At 44.3% G+C, this 12465-nt stretch overlaps 1 protein-coding gene across 5 annotated transcripts in view; it reads left to right on the top strand.

Moving 5' to 3' along the window:
• Positions 1-12465, top strand: part of FYN (FYN proto-oncogene, Src family tyrosine kinase) — a 128163-nt gene that overhangs the window by 77898 nt on the left and 37800 nt on the right. The window contains exon 1 of one of the 5 annotated variants that reach the window (XM_032185808.1): positions 11508-11580. The exons of the other annotated variants lie outside the window; for them this stretch is intronic. The gene's annotated coding sequence lies outside the window, so the exon portion shown is untranslated. Of the gene's footprint in view, positions 1-11507; positions 11581-12465 lie in introns of those variants that run through there. 5 annotated transcript variants of the gene reach the window in all.

The raw sequence follows: 12465 nt of genomic DNA, 5'->3' as shown, positions 1-12465 counted from the left end.
AGCTCAGAGGCTAGCTATCTGAAAGCTTCTGAGACAAGTTTGTCTACCAACTAATTGGAAACACCTAGAATCTTGTACACATTGCTTAGCGTCCTCTCTAGTTTCTGCTGTGGTGGGAAATTATTTCATCATAATCCTAGACAGAACACCTGGCCTTTTACTTGTGTGCTAATCAGAAATATTTGCTAAGTAACTTCTGCCTCTGTTGTGTTGTTCTGAATTATTCTACCATGTTTATTGCTCAGAATCTGTCTTTCATAATCTGCTTAGAATAATAAAAAATCTCATATCTGATTTATCTGTCTTAATTTTTCATAGCATCTTCTTGCCTCTTTGATATGATCTTTGTCTTGTTATTATCTTTTCCTCTTTTTCTCTTCATATGTAGGTTTTATATATAACACATCATATCTTTTTTTCACTTCCCTGGTAAGCCCAGCTGTTGCTGTTGTTTTTTTGTTTTTTTTTTCATTGTGTGTTATTTTTATCTATCCTAGTCTTCTTTTCACAGTTGTAATATTGTAGGCATTTAGGAAATGTCTTAAACCATTCGCAGATGTCAGCAACTTCAAATTCTGTCGACAGCCTGATTTGACTCCCATTTGCTTTAGTTTTGTGAAATTCCCTCTCAGAAAGCATGCACTGTTTTTAATTTATGTATAGATGAAGAGTGTATGTTCATATAACACATAAAATTTTACTGGTCTGGATTTGATTGCAGACAGTGTTAGCTATTTGCACAGAAAGTGTCAGTGCTTTTCAGTCTAAACAACCAGTAACCTTCTAGGTTGTGATCATTTCCTTTCTACTGAGACAAAGTTTGCAGCAGGGATTGTCTGGCTCCTCTCTTAATCCAGCCACATCGTATGGCCAGCACTGTGCTGTGCTTGTGGCAGCACTGCAGCTCCTGCACGTTGCTGTCCCTGGGGCTGGGGCAAGGAGCACGGCACCCAGTCCGGCTTGCTTGACAAGGTAGGCTAACCACAGGGTTTGGCAGTAAGCTGTGCAGTTTAGCAACGTCCCATAAGCTGTTCACGTTGTGATCCGCATTCTGTGAACTCTGAGTTCTCCATTCCCTGTGGTGCTGCAAGGTCTACACTACATATGACTCATTGGCAAGTGTCAACTTACTGGCAAGAGACACTGAAGAAGCCAGTTATCCTAATCCCTACTGTGGTGACAGCAGCTTGTGGCAGACACCAGCTCATACCTCAAATGGGTGCATCTTCATTCATAAATATCCAAGATTACTTAGATTACGTACTTCCAAGTTCTCAGTGACTCAGACATCGTTTCTGACATACAGGGACTGTCAATTCCCCTCTTCTATTTGGACTTCTTGAGTTGGTTACAACTATTTCTTTTAATATTCTAATAACCTACATCTAGCCAGCAGTTTTCAGGAATATTCATTGCATTGCTCCTCTGCAGACAAAAGGTTTGTCTGTTTTTACAGATGCTTATAATTAACATATAAGGAACTGAAAAGGGTCATCCTCTTACAATATCTGCTTTGGTTAGTGTTGTGCTCAGTACCATGGTTTTGTGCTGAATGTGCTTTTGGGTGCGTATTTAACCTAGCTTGTTTTGCCAGCCTGGTTTATGGAGTGTGTATTCTTTCCCCATCAAGAGGTCACTTTTTCTCTGCCACACTCTCTCCCCATGATCCACAAATCTGACATCTGTACTCTGCTATTCACCTAGTTGTTAACTTCAGCAGTCTTCAGGTTTTGTCTTTTTGTGCAAGGAAACAGGGAAGAAGTCCAGGCAGGATCTCCAGATCTCCTGAATTATCTGCAGTTGTGTAGTCTACCAGGTGTATCACAAAGCAGTCACTTCTAGTGAAGCCAAGCCTGTCTGCTCCAGGTCATCATCCCATTCTCCACTTCCCTTTTTTGTCTTAAATACAAAGAACCAGAAACCTCTGTTGTCCACCTCTTCCTCACAGAGTGCTCTTTTCATTTTTTTTTTCCAGTGAGGGTGGTTGGAGCTGTCCGCAGGAGCACTTTGGGTCAATGCTTTGTTAACTGTTCATACCCAGAGAACCAGTAAAACCGAGGAGGGCATGCAGGGAGTGTGAGGGGGAGATCAAGCACCATCTGCATAATGCTGCCAGAGTCCAGGGGATGTGTATGTGCTTGGTCATGCATGAGCTATGGGCTTGTGGACCACCTGATGGGTTTTGGGCCCCAGTGCTCCCTTGGATCACAGGTCAAGGAACACTGTTGTAGATAATCCTGCATGCCAGGTTGAGCAAATGTCCATTTGGGCAAACATCCACACTCTGTTCTGCATGACTAACAGAATTTTCAGGTGTGTTGTTAGACGTTTGCAAATGTACCTTCATTCACAGGCCTGACTTAAAGCATAGTTTCTTTTCTTAAGCATATGGATCCTGGGAGAGAAAGAAAGAAAGAAAGTGGGAGAAAAAACAATAATAAATCATAGTTCTGGGTGGATACTTCTGGCTTGAGAGGAGGGAATACAAGAAGTATTGACGTTTGCTGTTTTTATCGCTCATTGAGTCATAGAAAAATAATCTGAAAGCGACTAGTCCATGCTTCTGAGCAGAGGCAGTGCCGTGACTGGTGGCTAACCTTCACATTGCCTTGGGCTGTTTTGCTGTCCTTGCCAGCAGAAAGGATTTTCATCCCTGACACCAATGTAAATATCCACAACTGCCATTCAGTCCTTTATTTCAATGTGACTTTCTGCTTAGGCTATGAAGGATTAAAGTAGGACCTCCTATAGTTGCAGTGAGCAGGTTGCAGGAGCTTTAACCTGAAGGCCCAGGTTCTGACCTGTAGCTGAGGGTCGCTACACATGAGTAACCCTTGGAGATCATTCCCAGAGATCATTCCCAGAGCTGTATGTGCAATAACCTCAGGTTCATGATGAAATCAAATTAATGCATCCTTCTCCATTCTACTTGCCCTCAGACATGGACATAAAGCTTTAAAACAGATCTGCCTGCCATGTGTTTAGCAATACTTAAATATTTTGATCCGTGTGGTAGGGTCTTGTAGCTGTTTGCTGGCTTTTGGAAAATGCACATTATCATAGCAGGATCTATTTTCGTGGCCCTTAGCCCTTGATGTCTTTTTAAGCTCCATCTTCACTGGCTAACAGAAGAGACCTGCAGTTTGTAGAGTACATAGCAAAACAGAGCTGGGAATCTTGAGTCTTAGTGGCCTCTATAGCTGGACAGCAGAGGACTGCATGCATTGGTACTGCCACTCTTCTGTATGAGAGAATGCAAGTGAGGACCTGTTTCCTTCTGTGTCCCACTGTCCAGAGTGTTTATCACTGTAATCTCAGCCTGCTATGCTCTCATTTTGAGATTTCAATATCTCTGCTAAAAAAGGAAGAGATGGTAATGTGTCATTTTATAATCCAAATTGATCTCCAGGCAGCATCTCAATTCTTGCCCATCAGGTGAACACAGTTTAACCTGTGTGCCTCTGAAGTTATTTTCCAGGCCAGGAACAGAAAGACTTACATATTGCTCACTGCGGTGTGCTGACCCCAGCTAGCAGCTAATCTCCCACCCAGCTGCTCATTCACTGTCCCCCATCAGCATGGGGGAGAGGATCAGAAGGGCAAAAGCAAAAGGAATTCATGGGCTGAGATATATAGGGTTTAATAAGTGAAGGAAATGAAAAGAAAACAAGTGATGTAAAGGCACTCCCTCACCAACTCCCACCAGCAGAGCAGTGCCCAGCCAGCCTCTGAGCTATGGCTGTTTTCAGAAAATCCCCCCCAGTTTCACTGCTGAGCATGATGCTGTATGGTCTGGAATATGTCTGTGGTCAGTTTGTGCCAGCTGTCCCAGCTGTGTCTCCTCCCAGCCTGTTGCACATCCCTGTGGTGGTTTTACCCTGCTAGGCAGCTGAACTCCACCACAGCCCTCTCTCAGACCCCTCCTCAAAGGAAAAGGGGGAGAAAATAGGATGGAAAAGGGCTCAAAGATAAGGACAGAGGAATCACTCAACAATGATCATTATGGGCAAAACAGACTCAGCATAGAGAGATTAATATAATTTATTTTCTATCACTAGCAGACTAGAACAATGAGAAACTAAAAGCAAACTAAAAACCACCTTCCCCTCCATCCACCTTATTCTACATTCTCCCCCAAGAGGTGCAGGGGAACAGGGAATGGGGGCTGTGGTCAGTCCCTGAGGCTTCATCTCTGCCGCTCCCTCACGGTCCCTCTCTGCCCCTGCTCCCCATGGGGTCCCTCCCAGGGGATGCTGTCCTTCCCAAACTGAGCCTGAGGGGCTGCCCACAGGCAGCAGCTCTTCAAGAACTGCTCCCACACGGCTCCGTCCCATGAGGTCCATCCATCCCCCAGGAGCAAACGGCCCCACTATGGGTCCCCCATGGGCCACAGCCTCCTCCAGGCCACATCCACCTGCTCCACTGGGGGCTCGTCCACCCATGGGGGGGCTGCAGCGTGGAGATCTGCTCCATGTGGGACCCATGGGCTGCAGGGGGACAGCCTGCTCCACCAGGGGCCTCTCCACAGGCCACAGGGGAACTGCTGCTGTGTGCCTGGAGCACCTCCTGCCCTCCTGCTGCACTCACCTTCATGTTCTCATTCCTCTCTCCCACTTGCTGTTGCACAGCAGTTTTCTTCCCCTTCCTTTAGTCTGCTCTCCCAGAGGCCCACCCAGCATTGCTCCCTGGCCTGGCTCTGGCCAGCAGCGGGTCCCTTTTGGAGCTGTCTGGAGCTGGCTCTGCTCTGACCTGGGGCAGCTGCTGGGCTCTGCTCACAGAGGCCACCCCTGGAGCCCTCCCGCTACCAAAACCTTGCCATGTAAACCCAATGCAACCCCTAGCCTCATCTCTGTGGGAGCAGAATAAGAAACAGAAAAATCCTTGAAGCTGTGCAAGCAGTGCACAGCAACGGCTAAAACACTGGTGTGCTCTCAACATGTGTTGGTCACAAATCTAAACCAGCACCTGACTGGCTCCTATGAAGAAAATTAACTCCATCCCAGCCACCCAGTACACTCTACCTAGGGTAATTCAGCTGTTGTGCAGTAAAACCACAGTGGCAACACTGAGTTTGAGAAAATAGGTCTCACTTGTAGCACCTTTTTTTAATTTTGTGTCAGTGTAGGCAGAGTTTTAGTGTCTTCCTGCTACTGATGTAGTCTGACTTCAGTGCTTCAGTTGTTCACTGACCTTTGTCACCATGTGGTTGCCATCCTCCCTGGGGGTCTCTACCTGTGAGTATCTTTGCCCTTGTAGCTAAAGCCAGTTGCAGTTATGGTATGAAGACTGGAGATTGTTTTGTGACCTGGCCATAAGCTAATTTTTGCTCCTGTTAAGGAAGGAGAGATTTTTATTTTTTTTTTCACCAACGTAACTTGACAAATAAGGAATCTAAGTAACACTTCTAAAATACGAGCAGTAGTAACCTAGATGAAATGCGAGCCCCTTTGGGAGGGAACAGATTCTTGAATGGTCTCAAAGTAAATTCTCAATGTTTCTGAGGCTCAGCTTGCTCCCATTTCCTTGCTGTCACATCCTCCCGAGTTCTTCAGTCACAAGCCAGAAATCAGACAAGGCAGAGATGTTAGTTTCATTTGTGCATAGGCAAAGGGAGGTGGGGAGACAGCAATGTTTGTGTTTTGTGGGGCTGTTTTTTTGAAAATCTTACTCTCTGCTTCTTACATGTTTGAAAGAAGCAAGCAGGATAAACTTCTTCATCCCTCCCTTTTTCCCCTCCCTTTTCTGCCCATCCTGATTCACATTTTGCATTCTCCTCTGTGCAGCTCTCATACTGCGAATCAGATGAACACCCATTAATCCTGGGTGGATTCTAAAAATAAGAATTGAGAGAAAAAAAATCAGAAGTGTGCATCAACCTGCAATCATCTTTCTGTTCTCCTAGGGGAGAAAAGAAAGAGGAAATCAGCAGAGACACTGTTTCACTTCTTCTCTTTCCTAGATAAAATGATTCTGACATTTGCGGCAGTTGTTCTTTTGATACAGGATTTCTAATGTATATACTTAAAAGGCACTTTAAAATTTAGGCACATTAGCTCAAAATGCTTATGCAGACCATCCACCCACTTCTCTCGGCTAGTGAATAGAGCCACCACAAGCAACTTGATGAAGGAGGAACGTAGCTTGAAATCATGCTATTGAATTTACATTGTCTTCTTGTGTGTTACTCAGAACCGAGGACAGACTCATCCTCTCTGGGTTTTGCATTGCAGAGTAAGCAGTGTGTTCACTGTGTGTAGCTGCTGCCTTTAGCTGTTAATTTCAAACCTTCCCTTAACTCATTTTAAGAGCAAGAAAGAGAAAAGAAATCCTGACTGAAGGTTTGAGTCTGACTCGCTCATCAGTGCGAATGTAAAACCTGCAGGCACTCCTTATCAACTTGGCTGTAAGTAAGCTTCTTTCTTTTAGATTACAACTGAAGTCTGGATGTTGGTGGCAAAAGAAAAAAATAAAAAAAAAAAAAAAGAAAACATGAGAGAACCTCTCCTCACAATTGATCTTTCTGTGCTGCATTTTTCCAGGGCATTTTTTTTAAAGAAACAAATACCCTAAGATAGTGCAAGGTGTAACTCAACTACTGCTACTTTAAGAGATTGCAGGGTGAGATGTTTTTAAAATTACTTTTTACGTTTTGTTCTGTTTTATTTTTTTTTTCTGAAAGGAGTATGTCACAGAGAATGGAAAAGAATTTGCTGTTGTTTTTTTTTTAAAGATGAGGCCATGACATTCATAGACTTGGCTGACAAAGGAACTAGAAACAGAGAGGTGGCCAAGTGTCCTTTTGTTGGCAGGAGGGTTTTTCTCCTGCTCTTTCCTCTTTCCACTGGGAAAGCTTTTGCATTGGGAAATCAAAAGCACAAGCTTTTGATTTTGGCTGGGCAGACAGCTGCGTTGTGCTCGTGCATTTCCTCATGGCCTTGATGGTGTCCCCTCCCCAGCCAGCTACCGGCCGGCCCCACCACCACGGTCCCTCCAGCCAGCACCACATGGGGAGGCTTTTACTGTCACTCCTGCCCAACAGGAACACCGACTTCCTTTTCCCTCTCTAGTCTGTAATAAATGTGACCTAGTTTTGAGTAGTTCTCTCACACTGAAGCAACACAGGGGCTGGAGAATGCCAGACCCATTGAGCAGCACCAGCAGGGCAATGGGGCTGTTTGTCAAGACATCATCACTCTTTCTTCTTGGCTTTCAGTGGTCCTGCCCTAGGGAAAGCTTTGTTCACAGCCTCGGAAAGAAACCAACAGTCTGGTTGTAGTTTAGTGAAATCCTTCAGCTTGCACCTTCCCTTCACTGGTCCTGGCCTCGGAGGCTGGCTGAAGCTGAGCAGGCAAGGAGCAGCACAAATCTCTTAGTCTTGCATAAGTGGCTTTTAGTTCAGGCCCCAGAGGGGGCAAGAAGGGAAGGCAAGCACAGCTGCGGACATGTGTTAGAACTTCAACATGGTCTGTGGTGTCAGGAGGTCGCCGTTTCCACAGCTGCATCCCCCGTCGGGCTGTCACTGGGGAGGAGCAGCGGGACGGACAGCGGCACTTCAAAGCTCCCTGCAAGCTCTGCTCGTCTCATGGCCCACGGGAGCTGTTCATTCTCCTGAGTGGCTTCGGCCACCACTGCAGAAGACTTCCAAAGCAACTTTATGCCGACAAGAAACAAGAGTGAGGGTGCTCCAACACGGTAAAAGGCATTAGCTTTGAGCCAGAGCACTATGGCAGCAGGAGCTCATCTGCGATGGCTCTTCCTGCTGTTCCTGCATGGAGGGTAGCTGTCACTGTGCACTGGCCTGCTCCTGTTGTCAGACTTTGGGCTGCTGCAGGCAAACAAGCCTGCATTAAAATGCGGAGATTCTTCTGTTCAGCCCACTAAAGGAGAAACTGGGGGTGGAGCTTTAAAGGACTCCTTTCAAAAATCAAATGAATGCAGCCCAAGCATTTTTCAGTGTTGTTTTTCTCGTGAAAATGCAGTTTCAATGCATTCATTGTTCCTGAAACATACTTGACCTGATACATACAAAACTTGAAGTTTTGCCCTGTTGTGTCAGGCCTTTTGTTCAGGCATACCACATGGTGTATGTGCGATTTTGTACATATTCTTATGTACTTATGTACATAGTCACTGTACATCCAGTTGTAGGACAGGTGTAGTGCATGTGTAGATTTAGAGGAAGTCTATACAAATTCACGTTCTCTATCATCTTATAAGGCTGAACCAAATCTATCACATTGCAGTAAACTTCCCTTCTTTCCAGATTGGGACGTTAGTTACACTGGTTCTGCTGAGTATAAAAATGGTATGTATTTATACAGAAATCAGTAACCTACCAGCCTGAGAACTAATGAATAATGCTCAACAGTTCCAGTTACGTTACAACATTTCTTGTATCTTTCTGCCCTGCTCCATGACTCCTGTAAGTTGTGGAATCACTGGTCAAGCTGGAGGCAGTCCTCTAACAGGTCTGCCAGGGTCCAGTACTCCCTGACCGGCTTCTTTGAGATATTCCACATGTTGCTTTTGAAACAGGCCCAGACTGGATTCTGGAAATTCAGCGTGCTACTATCAGCGTACATGCAAGTCAACAAGAGGTCAGCTAGCAGACTGTGTGAGAATTCCCAGTCTGTGTAGCACTAGTTTTAAGTGCTCATTTGTTGCCCATCTTGGGCTGCCTTCCTATGGCTTGTAATAGTCAAAGTGGGTGAGCAAGAGTTTCCTGAAAATCGTATTTTTTAATGTGTCTCAGGCTTATGTTTCAAAATACTTACTCCATCAGTTTCTCTCCGGGGAGCTACTAATGGTGACGTGAAAAGTCAGACGTTTCAATTTCGGGATAAAGTTATGTGTTGATTATTCCCTCTATCTAGCCTGCAGGAGGCATTTCCACAGAAAGCTGAAATGTCTCTTAACAGTTCTTGTAGTTCTTATTCTTGGAAAGCTTTTTCTGTTCTTCATCTTCACGATAACCCAGAATGTGGCATTTTGAATATTAAATCCTACTGTAAGTCATGAAATTTGGCTCATTTGATGTCATGGACTGATAATTCTTTACTGCTTTCAGCAAAACATAAAACACCAAGAAGATGTCCCTTAGAGGATGTTTTTCTTCACTGCCATGCTGGATGCAAGCCTTGGTTTGATTAGCAAACACATTCACCACAGAGGCGGAATAAAAGCCAAGGATTTTGTTCTTCCGATTCCCTTTCAACATGCCTGTTCTTTAATTTGGCTTTCCTGCTGGTGCTTTCCAGTCAAGATTTGTAAGGTTTGGTCAGAAAAAGAGTTACCGTTCACCCAGCCTTTCTCTTTCATCTCTCTCACTTACTTGAAAGAAGTTCTCCTGAAAATGCACAAGCGGATTTCCTTCCACAGAAAGCTGTGCAGAGGAAGAGGAACAAAGCACTATGGGCTCTGCACTCACTCCCCAGCTCTCCTGCCGATCGAAGCTCTCTCCCCTGGAGTGATCTCCATCCCCAGGCAAGGGATGCCAAGGAGACCATGGCATGGGTGGGAGTGCGTAGAACAGGTGGATGTCTCCCTTCATCTCCCTGTGTATGTCCCTCAAGCATTTCAAGGACCTACTTTCTCCTACAATACTCAAAAAAAAGCAGGTTCAGGAAAAGCAGGTTTGGGAAAATTCAGTATTTTCAGGCACTAGTTGCAAAATCTTATGGAAAAGCTTCTGATGCTGTGAAGCAATGAATTTACACCAGTTATCTTCCCATCCATCTCTTGATGGTTTACAGCTGCAGAAGCTAGAGTAGGCCGTGGCTCATCAATACTTTTTACTTTTCAAATATCACAAGTTGGAGCTTTTTCTTTTAAAGTCAAAGTATGAAAAACAGACTTTTGCTTTCTAGTACTCTTGGACTTTCCTTAGGCTTTGATTACCAACCAGGCAACAGTGCTAAACATAATTAAGGAGCTATTATTATATAAATTAATTAGTAGTGATAAAAATAATTTTATATCATTGTCAAATAATGGCATGTCAAATAAATTTGTCAAATAAATCCATGTGGGTGGAAACTACTCTTCTGGGTGAACTGATGAGGGATTACTTGCAATGTAAATGTTCGAGTTGAAGAAATATAACAAGGTCAAGAAAGGAGACAAATAATGGGTATTTTCACTTGTCTCTGAGGAAGTCTCAAAAAACCGTACATGTTTTATATTTTAATGAAAACACATTTTATATCGCCCATAAAAATGCATCTTTAAAACAAACAAATGGAATACGTTTGCATAAGAAAAGTTAATTTTAATTAGGCTAGTTACATACCTCTTAGCAGTTCCAGTGGCAAATTATGATAATGCCGCATGACCCCATAACACATGCATCTGAGAAATGCTGCCTTTCCTAATGGAAATGGAATAAAATCTTGTTCCTTTACCGTAAGTTGCATAGCATGTTGATTGAACAACACTGTGTGCTTGTCTCCAGAGAATTCAGTGTAAAACAGCTCCAGATTTTGTTTTTTTTGGTGATCTCAGAGCTGGCTGAAGAACTCCAGCCTTCCAGAGCTCCAAGTGCTAACATGCAGGGTGAGCAGACTTTAGGATATGAAATGCCTGCTCTGTGATACTGAAGGAGATTGGGTTTTGGAATCCATTCATTGATACAAAGGCTGATGCTGAATGGAGGTTATATTTATTGTCTAGGAAAACCCTTAGTTAGCTGAAATTGCTTGAAGCGTGCGCATGCATCCATGTATTCTCTCACATTTAAACTCCCCCTGACACAACGCAGCTAGCTGGCTCCTTTCAGCCAGGAATAAACAACTTCCAAGGACTTGGCTCAAAAAGATGCATGCATGTAACACCCTCTGTCACATTTTACAAGAGACTACAATCAAGTAGTCTTCATGCTCGGATTGTCTGGACACTGTGACAGACTAGAAGGGGGCAACAGAAAGAAAAAACCCTTTCTGTCAGTCACCGACTTTGCATCAAATTTTCCTTCCTTGTGTGCTGCCACTGCAGCAAAATATAAAAGGAGAAGAAAAAAAAAATACCAAGGCACTGATAATTCAGAGGTTTTCTATTCATGTCATTCCTTATAAAAATAACCTCCCAAACCATTATTATTCTACGTACTGCTGGTACGTATGTGTACCATCTCCTGGTTTATTCACTTTCTTCAGAATTAATGCATTGATTATTTTTGCAGCAGATTTGTAGTTTTTGCTTTTTCCTTACCAATTGACTAAAATGAGTAAATGAAGTGTGTAGGGCTGTCCTGGGAGCCCTCATGGCATGATATGTGAAATCTTCCCAGATTTCAGTGGAGGGTTTTTCCCCTGCTCAGCTGAAAGTTTGCAAATGAGCAATAGGGCTGGCTGAACAATAATTCTCTCATACATATTTTTTCATGTCTGCAAAAGCAGCAGCCACAAGAAAATCTCTTTCTCCTGTACTATTCTAGACTTCGTGTTTCCCATCTCTTTCTTTTACTTTCATTCTTTTGCTTTCTTTTCTACTTTTCTTTTTCCAGTGAAAACACATGGGAACAAATAAGAGGAGAAACAGAGCTGGGAGAGGGAAGGGGAGGAGGCACTAGAGTTTCACAGGGAGGTAAGGTTTCAAGGCAACAAAAAGGCTGCTGAGATTCTGCATTAAATAGTAAAGCCTGCGTTATCACTTCACTAGTCTGGAGTGAATGAATGTGTGTGCCAGCACTTGCACCTATTAATCTGAGCACTACAATGGCTCACTCTTTCCCATCTGAGCCTCCTGATCAGGGATTCCCCCATGGTGTCACCCTGTGCAGCAGCATTTGCTCAGCTGCCTGGGCCTTGCTTTCTGTGCATGGATCTAAGCACCAAGTCCCTGACCCATCCCTCTGACCCAACGTGCTGCACTGGGTTCCCCCTCTCTCTTGCCCAGAGAAGCTGTGGGTGCCCCATCCCTGGAGGTGCTCAAGGCCAGGCTGGATGGGGCTTTGGGCAACCTGGGCTGGTGGGAGGTGTCCCTGCCCATGGCAGGGGCTGGAACTGAATGGGCTTTAAGGTCTCTTCCAACCCAAACCAGTCTGTGATTCTGTGCGAGCTGGCTTGGGCACCTCCACACAAAAGTTTTGATACGGGCACGCTGCTGAGTGAATGAAGAAATGGAGAAATGCAAAAAGAGCGCCTTCAAGTTAAGCTAAGAGCAGGAGATGGTGGATGTGTGCTGACTGCAGGCAGTATGGCTCAGGGAAATATATTAAAATGGAAATTGTTTTTCAGAACGGGCTTGCAGAATAGCTGATGGTATCTTCAAATTGTGGAAAACACCCTTCAACAGAAGGTTTTTCTAATTAGGCAGGTTAGACTTACGGAGCAGGTGTCTAGGTGTCTGTGAGCTGTCACAGACTAACAGGGAGCTGCCGCATGTTTTTCAGGCATTAGCAGCAGAGGAATATGCTTTTTCTGAATCCCAGTTTGTCAAAGCTAATTTCCTGTGTTGATGTTGGGGTAA

The sequence above is a fragment of the Aythya fuligula genome, chromosome 3, assembly GCF_009819795.1.
Source record: "Aythya fuligula isolate bAytFul2 chromosome 3, bAytFul2.pri, whole genome shotgun sequence".
In the NCBI taxonomy this organism is placed as follows: domain Eukaryota; kingdom Metazoa; phylum Chordata; class Aves; order Anseriformes; family Anatidae; genus Aythya; species Aythya fuligula.
The sequence above is the reverse complement of the archived record's forward strand: the minus strand, read 5'-3'. Positions and strand labels throughout refer to the sequence as shown.